At 47.3% G+C, this 21,925-nt stretch overlaps 1 protein-coding gene across 3 annotated transcripts in view; it reads left to right on the forward strand.

Annotated features, from left to right (window-relative positions):
- The first annotated feature begins 15,896 nt into the window (after nt 1–15,896).
- Nucleotides 15,897–21,925, forward strand: part of LOC141073618 (uncharacterized) — a 295,600-nt gene continuing 289,571 nt past the window's right edge. For all 3 annotated transcript variants that reach the window (XM_073560964.1, XM_073560922.1, XM_073560930.1), the window contains exon 1: nt 15,897–15,987. The gene's annotated coding sequence lies outside the window, so the exon portion shown is untranslated. The remainder of the gene's footprint in view (nt 15,988–21,925) is intronic.

Here is a 21,925-nt window from a genome sequence, read left to right on the forward strand (position 1 = left end):
TAAAAGCAGAAAAACATTAAGCATAAGACTAAAAATCAGAGCAAAAGATATTATCTAAATTATAAGCAGAAGAAGACTAAGCAGTGTATGGGGGTGAGTCCGTTCCTCCTCGTGGTGCCCCTGGAAAATGGCTGCTGCTGCAGGCCGAACTGAACGCGGACAAATCCTGTTGTAAATCTTTTGTGACAGGCAGAACGGAAGGTGTAATCTTCAAACTTTTATAGATAACAACTACAGGAATGCCTGTGACAAATAAGAATATGATGAAGAAGAAGAATAGGAAGAAGATGAAGAAGAAGAAGAAGAATAATAGTTAAGAAGAATATGAAGAATGTAAAAAAAAAAAGAATAGGAAGAAGGTGAAGAAGTTGATGAAAAAGATGCTGCTGAGGATGATGGAGAAAGTGTGTGAGAAGTAAAAAAGAAGGTGAAGAGCATGGAAGTAGTGAAACATACATATCTGACAAAATATAAAAAAGGTTTACGTAGTCAATATCTTAACTCCGAACGTCTTTAAAAAAAAAAAAAATTAATTCCTGCTATTCCATTTGATTGGGCTAAACCTCTATGCCTTTAATGTCTCCTCCACCTCCCCCAATACATTCTACATTATTCTTAGTTGTTTTTCTTCATGTAGAATTAACCTACAAGGAAAGAAAGGGATTTTTTAATTCCGATATTTCTGTCCCATTGACTTGAATGGGACTTCCGGGATCGGAATCGGCGATACCCGATACTTTTTGGGTATCGGGCTGATCCAATCCGATCCGATATTTCTCTATATCGGATGGTATCGCTCAACACTATAAATGAGGTATCGCTGTAACCGTACTGACCCGGAGAATAAAACCAATTTATCAATTTTACCGCACGCGGAACGGTGTAAACGCACCCCCCAAGAGAAATTCATGAAACGCTGGTTTTTGTTCACTCTGCGTCCCAAAAATCGGAATAAAAAGCGATCAAAAAATGTCACGTGCCCGAACATGATACTAATAAAAACGTCAACTCATCCCGCAAAAAATAAGACCTCACATGACTCAGTGGGTCAAAATACGGAAAAATTATAACTCTCTCGATATGTGGTGATGCAAAAACTATTTTTACAATAAAAGCGTCTTTTAGCGTGTGACAGCTGCCAAAAATAAAAACCGCCATAAATAGTAAATCCAACCCCCCCGTTATCACCCCCTTAGTTAGGGAAAAATAATAAAATTAAAAAAAATTTATTTCTATTTTCCCATTAGGGTTAGGGCTAGGGTTAGGGCTGAGATTAGAGGTGTGTTGGGGTTAGGGTTGGAGTTAGAATTGGGGGGTTTCCACTGTTTGGGCACATCAGGTGCTCTCCAAATGCAGCATGGCGTCTGATCTCAATTCCAGACAATTCTGCGTTGAAAAAGTCAAATGGTGCTCCTTCCCTTCCAAGCTCTGCCATGCGCCCAAACAGTGTTTTACCCGCACATATGGGGTATCAGCCTACTCAGGACAAATTGCAAAACAACTTTTGGGGTCCTATTTCTCCTGGTGCCTTTAGGAAAATAAAAAATTGGGGGCAAAAATATCATTTTTTTGGGAAAAAATGATTTTTTTATTTTCACGCCTGGGCGTTATAAACTTCTGTGAAGCCCTTGGGGGTTCAAAGTGCTCACCACACATCTAGATAAGTTCCTTAGGGGGTCTAGTTTCCAAAATGGTGTCATTTGTGGGGGGGTTTCCACTGTTTATTTACATCAGGGGCTCTCCAAAGGCAACATGGCACCCGCAGAGCATTCCATCAAAGTCTACATTCCAAAACGTCACTACTTCCCTTCCGAGCCCCGACGTGGGCCCATACAGTAGTTTTCTCCAACATATGGGGTATCAGGGTACTCAGGACAAATTGGACAACAACTTTTGGGGTCCATTTTCTCCTGGTACCCTTGGGAAAATAAAAAAAATTGGGGACTAAATGATCATGTTTGTGGAAAAAAAAAAGATTTTTTTTTTTTTTTTTATTTTCACGCCCGGGCATTATAAACTTCTGTGAAGCCCTTGAGGGTTCAAAGTGCTCAACACACATCTAGATAAGTTCCTTAGGGGGTCTAGTTTCCAAAATGGGGTCACTTGTTGGGGGATTCCACTGTTTAGGTATATCAGGGGCTTTCCAAACGCGACATGGTGTCCGATCTCAATTCCAGCCAAAAAAGTAAAATGGCGCTGCTTCCCTTCCAAGCTCTGCCATGCACCCAAATAGTGGTTTACCCCCACATATGGGGTATCAGCGTACTCAGGACAAATTGCACAATAACTTTTAGGGTCCTGTTACCCTTGGGAAAGTAAGAATTGAGGGTGAAAACTGAAAAGATCATTTTTGTGGAAAAAATATGATTTTATAATTGTATGGCTGTACGTTATAAACCTCTGTGAAGCCCTTGGGGGTTCAAAGTTCTCACCAAATATCTAGATAAGTTCCTTGGGGGGTCTAGTTTCCAAAATGGGGTCACTTGTGGGGGGTTTCCACTGTTTAGGTGCATCCGGGGCTCTCCAAACGTGACATGGCATCCGATCAGAATTCCAGCCAATTTTACATTGAAAAAGTCAAACGGCGCTCCTTCCCTTCTGAGCTCTGCCATGCGCCGAAACAGTGGTTCCCCCCGACATATCAGGTATCAGCGTACTCAGGACAAATTGCACAATAACTTTTCCAGTCCAATTTCTCCTTTTACCCTTGGTAAAATAAAAAAAAAAAATTGAACCTGAAATATTTTTTTTGTGAAAAAAAGTTAAATGTTCATTTTTTTAAATATTCAAAAAATTCCTGTGAAGCACCTGAAGGGTTAATAAACTTCTTGAATGTGGTTTTGAGCACCTTGAGGGGTGCAGTTTTTAGAATGGTGTCACTTTTGGGTATTTTCTGGGTATTTTCTATCATATAGACCCCTCAAAGTGGCTTCAAATGTGATGTGATCCCTAAAAATAAAATGGTGTTGTAAAAATGAGAAATCGCTGGTCAACTTTTAACCCTTAAAGCTTCCTAACAAAAAAAAAAATTTGGTTCCAAAATTGTGCTGATGTAAAGTAAACATGTGGGAAATGTTACTTATTAAGTTTTTTGTGTGCCGTATCTCTGTGATTTAAGGGCATAAAAATTCAAAGTTGGAAAATTGCGAAATTTTCGCCAAATTTCTGTTTTTTTTCCACAAATAAACGCAAGTTATATGAATGAAATTTTACCACTAACATGAAGTACAATATGTCACGAGAAAACATTGTCAGAATCACCGGGATCCATGGAAGCGTTTCAGAGTTATTACCTCATAAAGGGACAGTGGTCAGAATTGTAAAAATTGGCCCGGTCATGAACGTGCAAACCACCCTTGGGGGTAAAGGGGTTAAGCGATAAAGTGATTAAGGTTGTGTGCCCACGTAGCGATTTTTAAGCGTTTTTGCCGCGATTTTCGGCGTGAAAACGTTTAAAAATCGTGTACAGAATGCCCCCCATGCATTCCTATGGCATTCCACACATGCTGTGCTAATGCTGCGCTTTTTTCTGCGGCGGAATCGCATCGCGGAAAAAATCGCAGCATGCTCATTCTTTTGTGCAGAATCGCAAAGAATTGCCGCGATTCCGCACCCATAGGAATGAATGAGAATCGCTGACTTCCCGCATGTGGCTATGCCCACCATGCGGGAAGTTAAGCGTCTCGTGCGGTTGGTACCCACGGTGTGGAGGAGAGGAGACTGTCCTCCAGGCCCTGGGTACCATACCCCTGTAAAAAAAAGAATAAAAAATCGGGGTATATTTACCTTCCGGCGTCCCGCGCTGCATTCCCGGCCTAAGCGTTCCCAGTAATGCCTTGCGGCACGGTCCAGTGATAACGTAGTCTCGCGTGACTCTAGCGGTCTCGCGAGATCGCTATAGCAGCCCCTGTGTTGCTCGCTTACCGGCGGTCCTTAACGGTATACACCCTCCATTGTCCTTGTGCACTTCTATTTCTAGTTTTTTGCACTCAGCACTTTAATTTGCACTATTTGGATGAATATTTCACTACTAGATGGCTAATATTGCGGCTTTGCAGTTTTTCATCGAATATACTGACACTTTGTTTAAGCCTACATAATTGTTTTGGCTCTTTATATATTTCTGGTCACTCTTTATTGGACAATTAATTTAAAAAGGTGTAATTACATGATCTTACATATGTGGACCGTTGTGTATGTTGTTTATTAAACCTATATTGGTATATATTTTAATTGATTTGAGCACACACTGCTTTTTTATATATATGTACCACTATTATATAATAAAGGTATTTTAAATATTATTATGGTTTCAAAAATTTCTTATATATTTTTTTTAAATAATTTTTTTATTATACTTGCACTATTGACCATTAAATTCGGGTTTTTCCTTGTGATTCGGTATGTGACAGACTGTGCACTGAGGATCATGTTTGGATCAGTTTTTACATACTGACCTCAATGATGTCTGTATGTATGTTACTGCTGATTGCTTTATATTTAATCCTTTATTAATTATCGGTCTTTGTATGGTCTTTTCAATATTGTCCTCCCCCTTTTTTCCCCTCTCAGTCCCATTCTACTATCTATATTGGATAACTCCTGTATATGGGGTTAATATCATCCACATCCACCCTTTTTTCTGTACATCCTGGTATATCTGACCCTGTGCAGTTGTGACCGTGGGGTCAGTTACATTGGATGCTCTGTGTGTTCACTCCTATACGGTTGTGTTTATTATTTTTTAGTCATTGTGACAGGGTTACTGGCACTGTATGTGAGGGGAGATATGTGTAACGGAGACTGCTTTCCTCTGTCATCTAGAAACCCATAAGTTTCTTTTCAGCATAAAACGGAAGAAGTTAAGTGGCCATGTTGTGGGCGGGTTTTTAGCGGAGTAGGTAAAGAAATGGGCCGGTTGCCTACTCACCATATCTCCACCTCAAGTGTGTGGCTTGGGAAATTAATGTCCAGCCAGTTTTTTTTTTTTTTCTTCTGACTGTTGTGTGGCAGGCAAGGAAGTCCCCATACTGAAGCTCCTTTGAGAGCTGCCATATGTGTTGTCCCAGAAGTGCTGGACAGGACTGTGTATGACTTGTTTATTTTCTTTTGAGTCAGGCTGTTTTTCTGTTACCATTTGGGTTTTTTTGGTATCTGATGCAATAAACCACCCAGAGACTTTAACCCCACGTGTGCCTGTGTTTACCTTGAGAAGCAGCTAAGTGAGCTGACCATCCACAAGTGGTGCCTCGGTTGCAGGCACACATCCTAGCAACATGAGTAGCAGCGGTGGACAAAATGTATGTCCTGGGTTAAGGCAGTTAAGAGATGGAACAGCGGTCGGACATAATGGAGGAGCTACTCAAGCACCTTATCTTGAGCCTGCAGCAACAGCACCAGGTACAGCAGGAGACTAATAAATTTCTCATACAACAGCTGCAACAGCAAAGGCAGATGGAACTCCTGGCTAGAAATGTCCACAGCAGAGAAACTGCCACTCCCTCACATCAAGGTGATGACTCCTGCATCCAGAAAGCGGTAAGACGAGCCATGCAAAAGATGACCCCATTGGATGATATAGATGCATCTTTGACTGTTTTTGAACGGATTGCAGAACAGGAGAGGCTGCCCCTGGAGCCGTGGGTGGAGGTGCTGGCCCCCTGACGGGTGAACCCCAGAAAGCCTATTTTGACTTGGCCTTGCAGGATGCCCAGGAATATGCCAAGTTGAAAATGGAGATATTGGCATGCTTAGAGGTCACTATATCTGTCAGAACCCAAAGGGTTAATCACTGGGCGTATTGTGGTGACAGATCTCCCCACTAACAAATGTTTGACTTGTTGCATTTGGTCCAGAAATGGTTGCCACTGGAGTCCTCCAGCCCATGTGGTCAAGCTGGTGGTCATGAATAGATTTATTCACCCTCTCCCCAGTCCAGTGCAGACCTGGATTACCCAAGGAGACCCCCGGAATGCCGATGACCTGGTGGGCTTCGTAGAAAGGTATCAGGTGGTCGAGAGGTCCCTGAGGAAGCCAGGGGGTGGTACATCTCCATACTGGGATACCCAGCAAGAGACCGAATCCCAAAAGAGTGGTAACAGAGCCACCACTGGGTGGGGTACGAGGTACCAAGGAGCCGCTGAGGGGCTCTCAAAGGCTGCTGTAAAGACCTGATCTGTTGGTGTCACGGTCCTGGAAACAGCGGCACGTTGTCTTATTTCTGCAGAGCAGATGGATTGTAGCCTAGACAGGCGCTGCTCATATTATGCCTACCCTGCCTTCAGTGTGGACTGTCAGCCAGGAGAGGGGCTGCAGTCATGTCCTGTGACCATAAACTGATTACTGGTATCAGAACTCTTAGATTCCAGTAGTTGACCCCAGGGAAACGTGGGCATACGCTGTATCCACGGGGATGCCAAAGACTACCCGGTTTCCAGAGAGTTGATTAAAACGAGCCACGGTTCAGAGTTCCATTAAGTCAGGGTAGTCAGAGACTTAAGGCCCCGTCACACATAGCAATCTCGGCTGCTGAGTCACAAGTTTTGTGACACAACAGCGATCTCACCAGCGAGATCGCTGTGTGTGACAGCGATCGGCCCCCCTGCCGGTATCGCTGCAGGAAAGCCCAGGACATTTCTTTTGTCGCTGGTCTCCCGCTGGCCATCACGCATCGCTGCGTGTGACAGGCGGGAGACCAGTGATCTGCTGGTAACTAACGTACACATCGGGTATCCAAGGGACGGGCGTCCCTTAGATACCCGATGTGTACGTTAGTTACCAGCGCGCTGATGCAAGGAGCTGGCAACTAAGGTACACATCGGGTATCCAAGGGACGCATGTCCTTTGGATACCCGATATGTACCTTAGTTACCAGCTCCCTGCATCAGCGCGCTGGTAACTAATGTACACAGCGACGCCGCGCGGTCGGCATTGCTGTGCTGATCGCTGGTGAAGCTGTCTGACAGCTCACCAGCGATCACATAGCGATTCACCAGCGATCCTGACACATTGATATCGTTGTCAGGATCGCTGGTGAGTCGCTATGTGTGACTCCAGCCTTACTACATCCCGTGATAATTGGGCAGGACTTAAGCCTGTTCTGGGACCTGTGGGTAAAGACAGGGTTGCCCAGTGGCTCAGGCAGGAGCCAGCTCCACACTGAAGAGCCCACCTTGTGTGTCCTAGCTCAGAGTTCCCAAACTCCAGTCCTCAAGGCCCACCAACAGGTCATGTTTTCAGGATTTCCCTTGTATTGTACAGGTGATTCAATTATCACCTCTGGGCAATACTAAGGAAATCCACAAGACATGACCTGTTGGTGGGCCTTGAGGACTTTAGTTGGGGAACCCTGTCCTAGCTGGTGATGAGGACGAAACGGTGACCAGTGAGGCCAAGGTTCCGAGACTTGGGGTTTCTGGGGAAAATTTTGGGACAGCTCAAATGCTGGTTTTTACCCTAAAAGGGTTCTTTGAAGATGTAAACCCAAAAGAAACGTATTCACAGAATTTTGCATATAATCCAAATTTTATTAGAAAAATATTAAAAACATTATTGCACAACAAGAAAAATTAAAAATAATTATACAAGGCATAATTACCGTATATACTCGAATATAAGCCGAGATTTTCAGCCCATTTTTTGGGGCTGAAAGTCCCCCTCTCTGCTTATATTCGAGTCATATACACCAGGGAGGGGGAGCGGGGTGTCAGGTTATACTTACCGGTCCTGGCACGGTCTCTGCAGCCCCCAGCTTCTCCACGATCTCCCTTCTTTCCTTCAGCGGTCACATGGTACCGCTCATTAAACTCATGAATATGCGCATATTCATGCGTTTAATGAGCGGTACCACGTGACCGCTGAAGGCAGGAAGGGACATCGGAGAAGCTGGGGGCTGCAGAGACTGTGCCAGGATGGGTAAGTATAGCGATATTCACCTGTCCCCCGGTCCATCGCTTGCTGCTGTCTGGCACGTCATCTGTCAGTGACGTTCAGACAGCTGAGGGCACTGTGACGTGGTTAGTGCGTGCTGCACCACCTGCAGTCTGAACGTCACTGACAGATGTGCCAGACAGCAGCAAGCAGCGATGGACCGGGGGACAGGAGAGTATCTCAGGTGCTAGCAGTGACATCGGCACCTGACACCAGCGACTGAGAGGTGTGTCATTTTTTCTTATTTTTAAATGCAGCAGCGGCAGCATATGGGGGCATAATCTATGGAACATCTTATGGGGCCAAAACCTTTATGGAGCAGCATTTGGGGCATATTATTCTATGGAGCATCTTATGGGGCCATTATTAACCTTTGTGCAGCATTATATGGGGTGTATTTTGTTATGGAGCATCTTATGGAGCTCATCATGAACTGTATGGAGCATTATGTGGGGCTCCTGATTCAATATGGATATTCAAGAACATTTAACCTACTGATGTCTCAATTAATTTTACTTTTATTGGTATCTATTTTTATTTTTTAAATTTACCAGTAGCTGCTGCATTTTCCACCCTAGGCTTATACTCGAGTCAATAAGTTTTTTTCCCAGGTTTTTTTGTGGCAAAATTAGCGGAGTTGGCTTATACTCGAGTATATACTGTATATGAAAGAAGAAAATATTAAAAAGCAAATATAAAAAAACAATGATAGGTAAGGGGGCAAGATATGTCAACCAGATTGGCTAGTAATCAATCAAAAATACATCTATAATGACAATTGAAATAGTATTAATCAGATACCAACCACAGTGACACACCACTGCCCCCTCACCTTACTCCAACGAGTGACTCCCTGACGAAGTGGGGTACTAGCGGCGATTCATTCCGAGTTTTGCTGTAATTGCCGTGCCATTGACAGATCTTCTTGAAGGCACCAGATCGACAATAGTTAAATGGACTGATGACACACAGATGGCGTTCCAGGTACTAAAGAGAACTCTGTGTAAACATCCGGTCCTGGTCGCAGCAGACTTAAGCAAAGAGTTCGTGGTCCAGATGGATGTCGGAAGTTGTCTTGGAAGCCGTGCTGTCTCAAGTAATAAATGGAGAAGAACATCCCATTGTAAGGATTTCCAGACAAAAAATATGACCCATCTGGATTTCGTTGCTGCAGCTTCCGAACCGTGACCCTGGCTGAAGGACAGATCCCTGCAGTGAGATAAGGACGATGAGCTGACTAAATATTTCTTTTTTTCTTGTTATAAATTGTAAGAATTTCAGACTTTCCTTTTTGCCTGTTTGCCCTGATCCAAGATGGAGTCTCGTATCTCGCCCTGTCATGGAACTTCCTGTCTGTCCTGATTATTTAAGTCTAGGTCATGTGCTCCTCTGTGCCAGAGTATTTTGTTGCTGATGGCTCAAGAGCTCCTGCCTGTCTGCTGGTGGACTCCGTGCTGCTGCTGCTCGTTACTCAGTGCTCTGCCTTTCCACGTTCTGCCGCCTACAGTCCTCTGCATCTCCCTGATGCTGTCTGTGCTTAACTACGGTCTGGACTTCTAGCGTGGAGCTTTTTGCCCCTGGAACTGCTGTGGCCGTTAAGGAATCCTGACCTCTCAATTTCCTCTAGGTCTGTGATTGTTTGGGCTGCCGTTGCTGGACTTGTGTGGGACTTTCAGCCCTAAAGGTGCATATAGCGACCTTCTCCTGTTTATGCCGCTCCTGCATCATGCTGGACTTCTACGTTTAAGTGCCTTGTGCATTTCCACCCTTATGATTGCTGGACTTCTACACTTTAGTGTTGTGTGTGTGTGTGCTCATTCATAACATCTCAGGACTGCCTCATTAAATGCAGTGTGCTTACTTTCATACTTACTGCTGGACTCCTACGTTCATGTTGGCGGTCGCACCCCGCTTTTCAGTTATTCTGCATCATTCTATATTGTGGTGTGTTTTTGTTACTATTGCAGGTAGTGCTCTGCTAGTTTTACTTTACTTGCTTCACTCTATATTGTGCTGTGTTTTCGTTACCATTGCAGGAAGAACTGTTAGTTGTGTTACCCTTGTTAAATATACTTATTTGTATCAACTTGGGTCTCAGTCTCTTACTATCCCACGCAATTAGATTCTTTAGTACCCTTATCGTTTTTATACCCATCCTGTATTTAAGCCGGAAGCCCTCGCCATGCGATGAGAACTACGCCATCGTCGAGAAGGCCTGTGGCTACATTGAGGTATTATCTACTAGGCTGAAGGTTCACACTTGTTTCCAATCATGCCCCTCTGAGATGGTTAATTGAGAAAAAGGGTAAGAACCCTTGGGTGACTAGGAGGTTCTTAGACCTCCAGGATTTCAAGTTCCATGTAGAACACGGGCCCTGGAAGTCACACTGGAACGCAGATGCCCTCTGCCTAGTTTCCTGTTTGGTGTCGGAAGGTGCCAAAGCCACTGGCTTTGGGCGGGGGGAATATATGACAGGGTCACTGGCCCTGTATGTGAGGAGAGATTTGCTTTCTTCTGTGATCTAGAAACTCATAAGTTTCTTTTCAGCTTGCTATGTGCTGAAGGAGTTAAGCGGCCATGCTGTGGGTGAGTTTTTAAGTGAGTAGGTAAAGGGATGGGCGGGATGCCTACTCAAAATATCTCCACCTCAAGCGTGTGGCTGGGGAAATAAATGTCCAGCCAGTTTTTTTTTTTTTTTCCTCTGACTGTGTTGTGTGGAGGCAAGGAAGGCTCCATACTGAAGCTCCAGTGAGAGCTGCCATATGTGTTGTCCAATAAGTGCTAGGCAGGACTGTGTATGAACTGTTTATTTTCTTTTAAGCCAGAAAGGTTGTTTCTCTGTTATTATTTGGGGTTTTTTGGTTTATGAATCAATATACCACCCAGAGACTTTAACCTCACGTGTGCCTCTGTCTACCTCCAGGAACAGCTTAGTGAGCTGACTTTCCACATCATTAGTATACCGTATATACTCTTGTATAAGCCAAGTTTTTCAGCACATATTTTAGTGCTGAAAATGCCCCCCTTGGCTTATAGACTAATCTATGTGACAAAAGACGGTGGGGGAGCAGCGAATCACAGGAGGTAGATACCGACAGCTGCGGCTAAAGCCTTTGCCCGCCGTCATTTCTCTAGCGCGCACAGTTACAGCCGCACCCACCAGCTTCCAGCAGCTGCCAGGCTATCACTGGTGTCCACTCATTAAGGTAATGAATATTCACTCCTCTCCACTCCCATAGGAGGAGTGGATGGGGATGAGGAGCCATGCAGACCAGGATGGGGAATAATGAGCCACGCAGACCAGGATGGGGAATAATGAGCCACGCAGACCAGGATGGGGAATAATGAGCCACGCAGACCAGGATGGGGATGAGGGGACAATGCATACCCGGCTTATACTCGTCAATTAGTTTTCCCAGTTTTTCGTGGCAAAATTAGGTGCCTCGGCTTATACTCGGTTTTGCTTATACACGAGTATATACGGTAATTATTTCTCCTCTGACACATATCCCCTTCTCGGTTTTCTCGATTTATGTAGGGCCTTTCTGGGACAATTTTTTTTTTTTTCATGGAATATTTATTTAACCAAGACTCAGTCAATTTAGATTTTGTTTTTAGATTATTTCTATGTTTTTGGTGCTGGATTGGAGATGTTCTGTGATAAATCTCTGTATGTGCATAATCGGATTGTGTGTTATACCTGGGGCAGGACAGGGCCATGAATGGATATAGTGATCATGTGAAGCCGGTAACAGCTCCGGAGATTTCTTACATTGGATCTTTATGATGTTATATCGTCGTCATCTCCCCATTCAGGTCCCTACAATATCGGATCCTCTCAGTGGAGATCTTCTATATAAGAGAATTCTCCTGAGTGACCCTACAAGGATGGATAGGGACAGGAACAAGATGGCGGAGAGGATATTACACCTCACCCTAGAGATCCTCTTCCGGCTTACTGGAGAGGTGAGAAATTCTGATGATGTCACATTACATCATTCTTATCTACAGGAATAACAAATGGACAGAACTGGAGAGGTGAGGACTCTGCAAATGTCTGTAGTGAGGTTTATTCATGTGTCTCTCCATAACCAGGATTACACAGTAATGAAGACTACCTCTAGGGGGCGCTGTCAGACCTCTGTATCTGAGGGATGGGGAAGACCCCTGAGCCCAATCACAGTGCCTCCGCCTCACCCCCTGATACATGAGGACATCAGTGACCAGAAGATCCTAGAACTCACCTACAAGATGATTGAGCTGCTGACAGGAGAGGTGACACTGCTGGGACATTATACAGTAACGCTATGAAGGGATCAGGGGGATGACAATATCATTGTGTGTGTCAGGTTCCTATAAGGTGTCAGGATGTCACCATCTATTTCTCCATGGAGGAGTGGGAGTATTTAGAAGGACACAAAGATCTGTACAAGGACGTCATGATGGAGGTTCCCCAGCCCCTCACATCACCAGGTAATAGACAGGACTAAATACACACTTCCTATAATTATCTGTATGTAAGGAATGAATTCAGTCCCTGTATGTGTTTCCTCCAGTTCTATCCAGTGAGAGGACACCACCAGACAGATGTCTCCAACCTCTTCTTCCACAGGACTGTAAACAAGAAGATCCCAATGTTCCTCAGGATCATCAGGTAGATAGAAAGTGTCATGAGATATTCCCTATGAGCTGTTGCGGTGAAGGTCTTATGTTCAGTTTTGTTTTGTCCACCAGTATAAGGGAAGTCAGATGTATAACTTGGACAAGGATTGCATCACAATAATCGAACAGGCCAGCGGCTCTTCCGTCCAGAGCATGACAGCATGTATTTCTATGCAACTGTCACGCTTGGACCGCACACCAAATATCATGCCTCAAGTGCCAACAATGAGCAATAGCACAACCTCACTCTACAGAGCTCCATATAGGAATTATGCACTACAACTACAGTCTAGGTCTATATATATAAAAATGAATGTGTGTGTTGTGTATATCACCAACCAATCACTAAGCATCTTTCATTTCACCAAAGCTGTTTAAAAGTAGCTGAGCTGTGATTGGTTGCTATGAGCAACAGCTTCCCACTCCAGAAAACACCTCAGCAGACACTGACATGGTGAGAGGAATCTAGTATCCCTGGGAACATAAGCTCCCAGCCATTGTCTGCCCCTCAGAAAGGAGAGAACATGACAGAAATGAATCCCCCTCCCTCCCGTGCCCGTATACAGCGGCTGTGATGGGATGATGTGGGATATTAGTAGTCCGGTGGATCTGACAGGACGATGTGGGATATCAGGGGTAGTAGTCCGGTAGCTCTGGCTGACGGGATTATGTGGGATATTATAGTAAATGTGGCTATGTGGAGTGGGCGGGGCTCTACACTCAGCTTTCTATATATATATAGATATAATCATTAACTTGTTATAACTAAACGTAGTTAGTTACTATGCCCGGGCAACGCGGGCTCTTCAGCTAGTTGTATATAAAGTACAATGAACCACCTAGAAACCTCTCCCATGAAACCCCCCACCTGCATTGCTAACTCTCTGTAACTCTCCCCTGCCGAGCTGCAGGGCTGACCCTCTGTAACTCTCCCCTGCCCAGCTGCAGGGCTGACCCTCTGTAACTCTCCCCTGCCCAGCTGCAGGGCTGACCCTCTGTAACTCTCCCCTGCCCAGCTGCAGGGCTGACCCTCTGTAACTCTCTCCTGCCCAGCTGCAGGGCTGACCCTCTGTAACTCTCCCCTGCCCAGCTGCAGGGCTGACCCTCTGTAACTCTCCCCTGCCCAGCTGCAGGGCTGACCCTCTGTAACTCTCCCCTGCCCAGCTGCAGGGCTGACCCTCTGTAACTCTCCCCTGCCCAGCTGCAGGGCTGACCCTCTGTAACTCTCCCCTGCCCAGCTGCAGGGCTGACCCTCTGTAACTCTCCCCTGCCCAGCTGCAGGGCTGACCCTCTGTAACTCTCCCCTGCCAAGCTGCAGGGCTGACCCTCTGTAACTCTCCCCTGCCAAGCTGCAGGGCTGACCCTCTGTAACTCTCCCCTGCCCAGCTGCAGGGCTGACCCTCTGTAACTCTCCCCTGCCCAGCTGCAGGGCTGACCCTCTGTAACTCTCCCCTGCCCAGCTGCAGGGCTGACCCTCTGTAACTCTCCCCTGCCCAGCTGCAGGGCTGACCCTCTGTAACTCTCCCCTGCCCAGCTGCAGGGCTGACCCTCTGTAACTCTCCCCTGCCCAGCTGCAGGGCTGACCCTCTGTAACTCTCCCCTGCCCAGCTGCAGGGCTGACCCTCTGTAACTCTCCCCTGCCCAGCTGCAGGGCTGACCCTCTGTAACTCTCCCCTGCCCAGCTGCAGGGCTGACCCTCTGTAACTCCCCTGCCCAGCTGCAGGGCTGACTCTCTGTAACTCTCCCCTGCCCAGCTGCAGGGCTGACCCTCTGTAACTCTCCCCTGCCCAGCTGCAGGGCTGACCCTCTGTAACTCTCCCCTGCCCAGCTGCAGGGCTGACCCTCTGTAACTCTCCCCTGCCCAGCTGCAGGGCTGACCCTCTGTAACTCCCCTGCCCAGCTGCAGGGCTGACTCTCTGTAACTCTCCCCTGCCCAGCTGCAGGGCTGACCCTCTGTAACTCTCCCCTGCTCAGCTGCAGGGCTGACCCTCTGTAACTCTCCCCTGCTCAGCTGCAGGGCTGACCCTCTGTAACTCTCCCCTGCCCAGCTGCAGGGCTGACCCTCTGTAACTCTCCCCTGCCCAGCTGCAGGGCTGACCCTCTGTAACTCTCCCCTGCCCAGCTGCAGGGCTGACCCTCTGTAACTCTCCCCTGCCCAGCTGCAGGGCTGACCCTCTGTAACTCTCCCCTGCCCAGCTGCAGGGCTGACCCTCTGTAACTCTCCCCTGCCCAGCTGCAGGGCTGACCCTCTGTAACTCCCCTGCCCAGCTGCAGGGCTGACTCTCTGTAACTCTCCCCTGCCCAGCTGCAGGGCTGACCCTCTGTAACTCTCCCCTGCTCAGCTGCAGGGCTGACCCTCTGTAACTCTCCCCTGCTCAGCTGCAGGGCTGACCCTCTGTAACTCTCCCCTGCCCAGCTGCAGGGCTGACCCTCTGTAACTCTCCCCTGCCCAGCTGCAGGGCTGACTCTCTGTAACTCTCCCCTGCCCAGCTGCAGGGCTGACCCTCTGTAACTCTCCCCTGCCCAGCTGCAGGGCTGACCCTCTGTAACTCTCCCCTGCCCAGCTGCAGGGCTGACCCTCTGTAACTCCCCTGCCCAGCTGCAGGGCTGACTCTCTGTAACTCTCCCCTGCCCAGCTGCAGGGCTGACTCTCTGTAACTCTCCCCTGCCCAGCTGCAGGGCTGACCCTCTGTAACTCTCCCCTGCTCAGCTGCAGGGCTGACCCTTTGTAACTCTCCCCTGCCCAATTGCCTACAGTCCATAACTATCACATAAAAGTGAGTACAATAAGCCATAGCATTAACCATATAGTTACAGTACTATTCATCAGTGTTCTGTAATAACAGTATATTCTGCATCGTCACTCATATACCTTTTATGTCATACAGCTATTCTCTTCAGGAGGGTCCAGAATCTTCCACACCAGGAATATGACAGTGAGTTTTCCCTCCTTCACAGTCCTCAGATTTTAACCCTAATAAAGCATCTCTGGGACGAGCTAGAATTGGATGCTCAAAGCAATTCAGCACGTTCGTCTAATTTGCAAGAACCTATCCTGTTGGCATGGGCCAGTATTCCTGGGGAACCAACTCAGCACCTTATGCAATCGATGATGTGATTAATTGCTGAGGTTCTGAAGGGGAAAGAAGATTCTACGTCCTAGTAGACGTGCTGTCTCCAGTAATGTGGCCATTTAGTGTATGTTTTATATCTAGTGGAGATAACAGGATAAAGCTGATCATAGACATTGTCTTTATCTTCTCAAACGTCTTCATCTGTCAGTGACTCGTAATCTTTGTTTCAGGGTGAAGATCTGCCCCATATTAATACTACAGAGACATATGTGAGGGGTGATGAGCGGTGTAAAGAGGAGATTCCTACAGATAACCGCACAGGTGAGTAGTGACCACTAAATGCTGAGAAGTCACAGGTTCTAATCAGTCACTGGCTTGTAGAGTAACCTTAGATGTTCAGGGTTTTTTCAGATGTATTTGCATGAAACTTTTGATGTGGATATATTGGCTGATTCATTATGGGGTTACAAGGGACTATTCTTATTTTATTAATTTTTAGCACATTGTAATAAAAAACACTCAGGTAGTTGCTTCCTACCTGCCTTTTGTACCTGCTGCTGATCTCTACTGACTGGTCACAGACCGCTCTTACTGGTGATTCAGATTCTCTTCCACTCTGCTCTGTTGATGGGGGGTTACTGCTGATGTTATGCTGATTGATTGAAAAAGACCTGAGGCTGGGACGGAGATTTGTCTTCCAACAAGACAATGATCCCAAACATAAAGCAAAATCTACAATGGAATGGTTCACAAATAAACGTATCCAGGTGTTAGAATGGCCAAGTCAAAGTCTAGACCTGAATCGAATCGAGAATCTGTGGAAAGATCTGAAAACTGCTGTTCACAAACGATCTCCATCCAACTTCACTGAGTTCGAGCTGTTTGCCAAGGAAGAATGGGCAAGAATTTCAGAGACATACCCCAAGCGACTTGCAGCTGTAATCACAGCAAAAGCTGGCGCAACAAAGTATTAGGTTAAAGGGGCCGAATAATATTGCACACCCCACTTTTCAGTTTTTAAATTTCCAAAAAAATTTAAAATAACCAATAAATTTCGTTCATCTTCACAATTGTGTCCCACTTGTTGATTCTTCACCAAAAATTTACATTTGGTATCTTTGTTTTGAAGGATGATATGTGGGAAAAGGTTGAAAAGTTCCAGGGAGCAGAATACTTTCACAACGCACTATATGTTATGAAGCATGTTAGTGTCGGTGACCTCTGATATGTAAGGCAGAAACATTCCCAGCCACAGGCTTCACTGCTTTGTACATGAGAATTGTCTAAGCCAAAAACCTTAATATCATTCTTCTTTACATGTACTTGTACTTATATAGTGGTCTATACAGATATTTCTATATGCCAGTACATTATAAGATAAAATAAAGACATAAATCAATTATAATAAACATGACGTACTTTGTTAATCATAACAATCGGTACCATTAAGCAAACACATTTTTATGGTGATAGATAAATGTTGTGGCTAAAAATGGTTGAAATTTTTTATACATGACAGTTTGGATAACTATAAAATGAGAACATCATTGTAGAACTTTGTTTTCTAAAACCGTACACCTATACAATTCCAGAAGGGCCCCAATATTCCTTTTGTATTTTTAGCTAAAGCCCCCATCACACACAGCGAGATCGCTAGTGAGATCACTGCTGAGTCACAAGTTTTGTGACGCAACAGCGTCCTCAGCAGCGATCTCGCTACATTTGACAGGTAGCAGCGACCAGGCCCCTGCTGTGAGATCGCTGGTCGTGTCGGAATGGCCTGGACATTTTTTTGATTATTGAGGTACCGCTGGGTAGCATGCATCGGTATGTTTGACACCTTTTACAACGACCTTGTCAGCAACTCAGAAGCGAGACACATGGCATGACATCGTTACAATGGTCGCTACGGGTCGCCGGATCATTGCTGTGTCGTTGGGAGCATCTGACTGTTTGACATCTCACCAGCGACCACATAGTGATGCAGCAACGATCCTTATCAGGTCGTATCGATGTCGGGATCGCTGTAGCGTCGCTATGTGTGACGGGGGCTTAAGATCTGTCTGTTATCTGAGTGCGGTTTCTTCTTCATTGAGCAGTTGATATTAGAAGTGTTCAGTTTCTACTCACTTGGTTGCGCTTGAGGTAGGCACAGGAAGCGATTCAAGTAAAACGTCCAGGCTGGTTTATTAAGACTAGTGATCAGCAAACTTGTTTGGAAAACATTTGCCAATCTCAAATTCGGCATGCAACATTTAGATTTGTGTTCTGTTTCCTGAGCATTTTTCCTCAAAGTCGGCAAAATTCGATCAAAGATCGGTGAATAATTGCGTTTCCACCATTCGTTTGGGATAAAACTGTATTGCAGTGAGGAGTCACAATGCCCCATTTGCTCTTGAAAATCATTAATCCTAATATTGGGATTCAACCACGAGGCCCTATTTACTAATCCAAATCATTTGGGATAAAACTGTGTTGCAGTGAGGATTCAGGAGGCCCCATTTGCTCTTAAAATACTGGACGTGCCACTCGAGGGTCAGAAAGAGCATGTGCTCCAGTGGATGGCAAGCGCTGCATCAAGTGGCCTATCCTCTTCTTCCTCAGCATTAACATCACACGCAGTAGAATACTCAGAGGTGGCAGCCAAATCACCCTGGTTATTCGGTCGTCCATGACAGCACCACCTGAGAGATGGGATCCGCCCTTCAGGAACAGGAAACCTACAGATACAAAAGAGTGGCACCTCTCCCACGCATCAGTTGGTTTCCTGTTCCTAGAGGACAGGACTTCCTACAGGTCGTCCGTCATGGATCATCGAGGATATTCCCAGGCCGGCTGACCGACCCAGGTAGCGGGGGGTTCTCCTACCTTGGTCAGCGTGGGGTCCCTGGAAGCGCCATGGTGGGGCCGGGTAGGTCGCCACGGCAGTGGACGGAGCAGGTGGAGCAAGGGGTCCGGTGGACAGCCGCCTCCAGAGTGCCAGCACTAGGAGGTATGTATGCCCCGGGCCCCTCCTGGTGCGTTCCCCCTGGGGGCCGGTCCTCTCCTCATCCGGGCCGGCGTTGGCGCCCGGTCGATGGACGCAGGGCGACGCACGTGGGAGCTGGAGGCATTCCGGGCTGGGGGCGCCGTGTCGGCTCCTTTCCTCGCGCTCCCGCGGTCTCAGGTGAGCGGCGGAAGTGACGCGGCGGGAGGAGCGGGGCCGGGAACACCGAAACCGGAAGTCGGGTGCCGGCTTTCTGGTGTGCGCCGCGGATCCGCGCCTGTCCTGGGGCGCGGGGGTTGCGGGAGGGTCCCGGGTGGGAGGTGCCACAGCCAGAACCCTGCTGACCCGGACATCAGGAGGCCTTATAAGGCAGGCGGGGACTCTGCTGGGATGCTTCCGAAGGCCCAGCAATGGATACGACGGAAGCCCCCATAGACTAGCAGGACGAGGCGCAGGTGCGCCCGCAGAAACAGGCCACAGCGAAGCCTCATACGAGTGTCCAGCAAAAGAAGCAAAGATGAACGAGCGGACAGAGCCGCGGAAGTTCCTCCACACTAAAGGATCCCCCTGCCTCCCTCCGTGATCCGGTACCTGCTTCATCTGCATGGGTAAGAGATCTCTGTGAATGTACCCTGATGCAGTGTTCCCTTATGTTTTTTCGCAGGGGAAGAAAGCTACGGGAAAACAGAAGCGCAGGGAATGTGCCCTCTGTAGTTGCCCCTTGCCAGATGGCCACCCTAAAAAGTTATGTCAGCCATGCGTGCAACAGACGGTAGGGGTTGATAGGGGAACGATAGTCCATGGGTAGATGGACAGGCCCTTACACTCTCCCCCGTTTATACAGGTATACAGAGACGCCTGACTTCACTACAAGCCTGAGGGAGATAATCAGGACAGAGATGAAAGCCCTATTTCAAGGGGAATCTTCTAGGAGAAGAGAGGCTAGTTTTTCAGGCTGAGTCCTCGGTCGCCCCTAGGAAAGACGATAACTCCTCTGACTCCCCGGCCTCCTCTTCGTCTTCTTCGGATGAAGACTCTAGCCGGTTCTGCTTCCCCTTAGACCAAATGGATAGGCTAGTCAAAGCAATAAGGTCCACCATGGGGGTAGCAGACACAAAGCCGGAACTCTCAGCACAGGACATGATGTTCGGGGGTCTAGATCCCAGGAAGCGCAGGGCTTTTCCATTAAATGATAAAGTCCAGAGCCTGATAGAGAATGAAAGAGTCCTAAAAAAAGGGGCACCATGCCACCAGCCTTCAAGTGGAGGTACCCTTTTGATGACCCAGTGGTAAGCAGATGGGATAAGGCCCCTAAGCTGGACGCGGCAGTAGCCAAAGCCTCCAAAAAATCCTCCATACCTTTTGACGACATGGCCTCCTTGAAAGATCCACTGGATAAAAAGCGGATTCTTTTCTAAAGGGAGCATGGGAGATGTCAGCGGGCGCGCGAAGACCAGCGATAGCTGCCACTTGTACAGCCAGATCCATGATGGTCTGGCTAGATCAACTGGATTCCCAGCTAAAAGACAGAGCCTCGAGCACCCATTCGGAAAACTCTGTCGAGCATCCAGAATGCCACTGCTTTTTTAGCCGATGCTTCGGCGGACTCTACAAGGATGGCGGCTAGAACCGCGGGATTGTCTAATGCAGCTCGAAGGGCGCTCTGGTTAAAGTGCTGGCCGGGAGATATTCAGGCCAGGTCCCGACTCTGTTCCATTCCGTGTGAGGAGGAATATACGGCCCCGTCCTGGACGAACTATTAGAAAAAGCTGGGGATGATAAAAAGAAATTCCCCAGTCTGCCGAACCCTTCTTATAGACGTCCCTTTACCAGGAAAGGATATTTCCGTAGAAGGCCGTCCAGAGATCAGGGCAGATGGGATGAGAAAAGAAGAAAGGGTACAGGATTTATGTTTGGAGGAGGGGGGCGCCAGGAAGGTCCAGCACGCGGCACTAAAAAGCGCCCCAATGACTAGTTGCCCCGGTAGGAGGGAGACTAGCTGCCTTCTACCCAGCCTGGTCGCTGATCTCTAGTAGCAACTGGATACTGGGGGTGATAGCTGCGGGACTACGACTAGAATTCTCCTGGGTTCACCAAGATCGATTTAGTCACCCCACTCAGGTCTTCCACATCAGAACAAGCTGCCCTGGAGGCCGAGGTTCGTGATCTCTGCGGCGAGAAGGTCCTAACAGAGGTTCCAGAGGGAGAAAGGGGGAAAGGTTTTTACTCCCCTCTGTTCCTGGTCCGCAAGCCAGACAGCTCCTTTAGGATTACAATAAATCTTAAGGCCCTCAACGAGTTTCTGGTCATACGTCCGTTCAAAATGGAAACCATCAATTCCACAATAAAATTGCTGTTTCAAAACTGCTTTGTGGTGGTGTTAGATTTAAGACGCCTACTACCATATACCCATTCATGCAGCTCATCAGCGTTTCCTCAGAGTGGCGGTTCAGTTAGATGGGTCAGTTCGACATTTCCAATATGCGGCCCTCCCCTTTGGGGTGGCAGTCGCTCCCTGGGTGTTTACTAAAGTGGTAGTGGAAGTGAATGCCCATCTACGTGAATCAGACATTCTAGTAGTCCCCTACTTGGATGACTTCCTTATTGTCGGCAAAACGGCGGATCATTGTTTGGAACAGCTACAGAGGGCAATGTCTGCCCTAGAAAGGTTAGGATGGTTGCTGAACATCAAAAAATCTCGGTTACAGCCGATGAGAGTCCAGCAATTCGTAGGCCTAATCCTAGATTCTGAGAAACAGGAATGCCGTCTGCCTCCGGAGAAGCTTGTTCGCCTACACTACCATGTCCTGAACGCTTCCAATAACCCCACCATGTCCCTCAGGAAAGCCATGACCCTTCTAGGTTCTCTCTCGTCCTGTATCCCGGCAGTCCAGTGGGCCCAGTTTCATGCAAGGAAACTACAGGGCGAGGTTTTATTACATCAAAGAGTCCTTGGGGGTTACTTGGAGGGCCAGCTAACCTTGTCCTGAAACACAAGGGAGTCCCTAGAGTGGTGGCTAGACAAGGATAATTTATCCAGAGGGGTACCCTGGGAGTATAACATAACCCGCATAGTCACCACGGATGCTAGCCCTTCCGGTTGAGGGGCTCATATGGGTGAGATTCTGGTCCAGGGCCTATGGGAGCATCATCAGATAGAAATGTCATCTAACCTGAAAGAATTGACAGCAGTGGAGCAGGCGGCTAAAAAGCTCCTTTTGTATCTACAGGGCCATCACGTACGAGTGTTCTCCGACAATCAGGTCACCGTGG

Source organism: Dendrobates tinctorius, unplaced genomic scaffold, assembly GCF_039654945.1.
Source record: "Dendrobates tinctorius isolate UK_male_01 unplaced genomic scaffold, ASM3965494v1 ptg000014l, whole genome shotgun sequence".
Classification (NCBI taxonomy): Eukaryota; Metazoa; Chordata; class Amphibia; order Anura; family Dendrobatidae; genus Dendrobates; species Dendrobates tinctorius.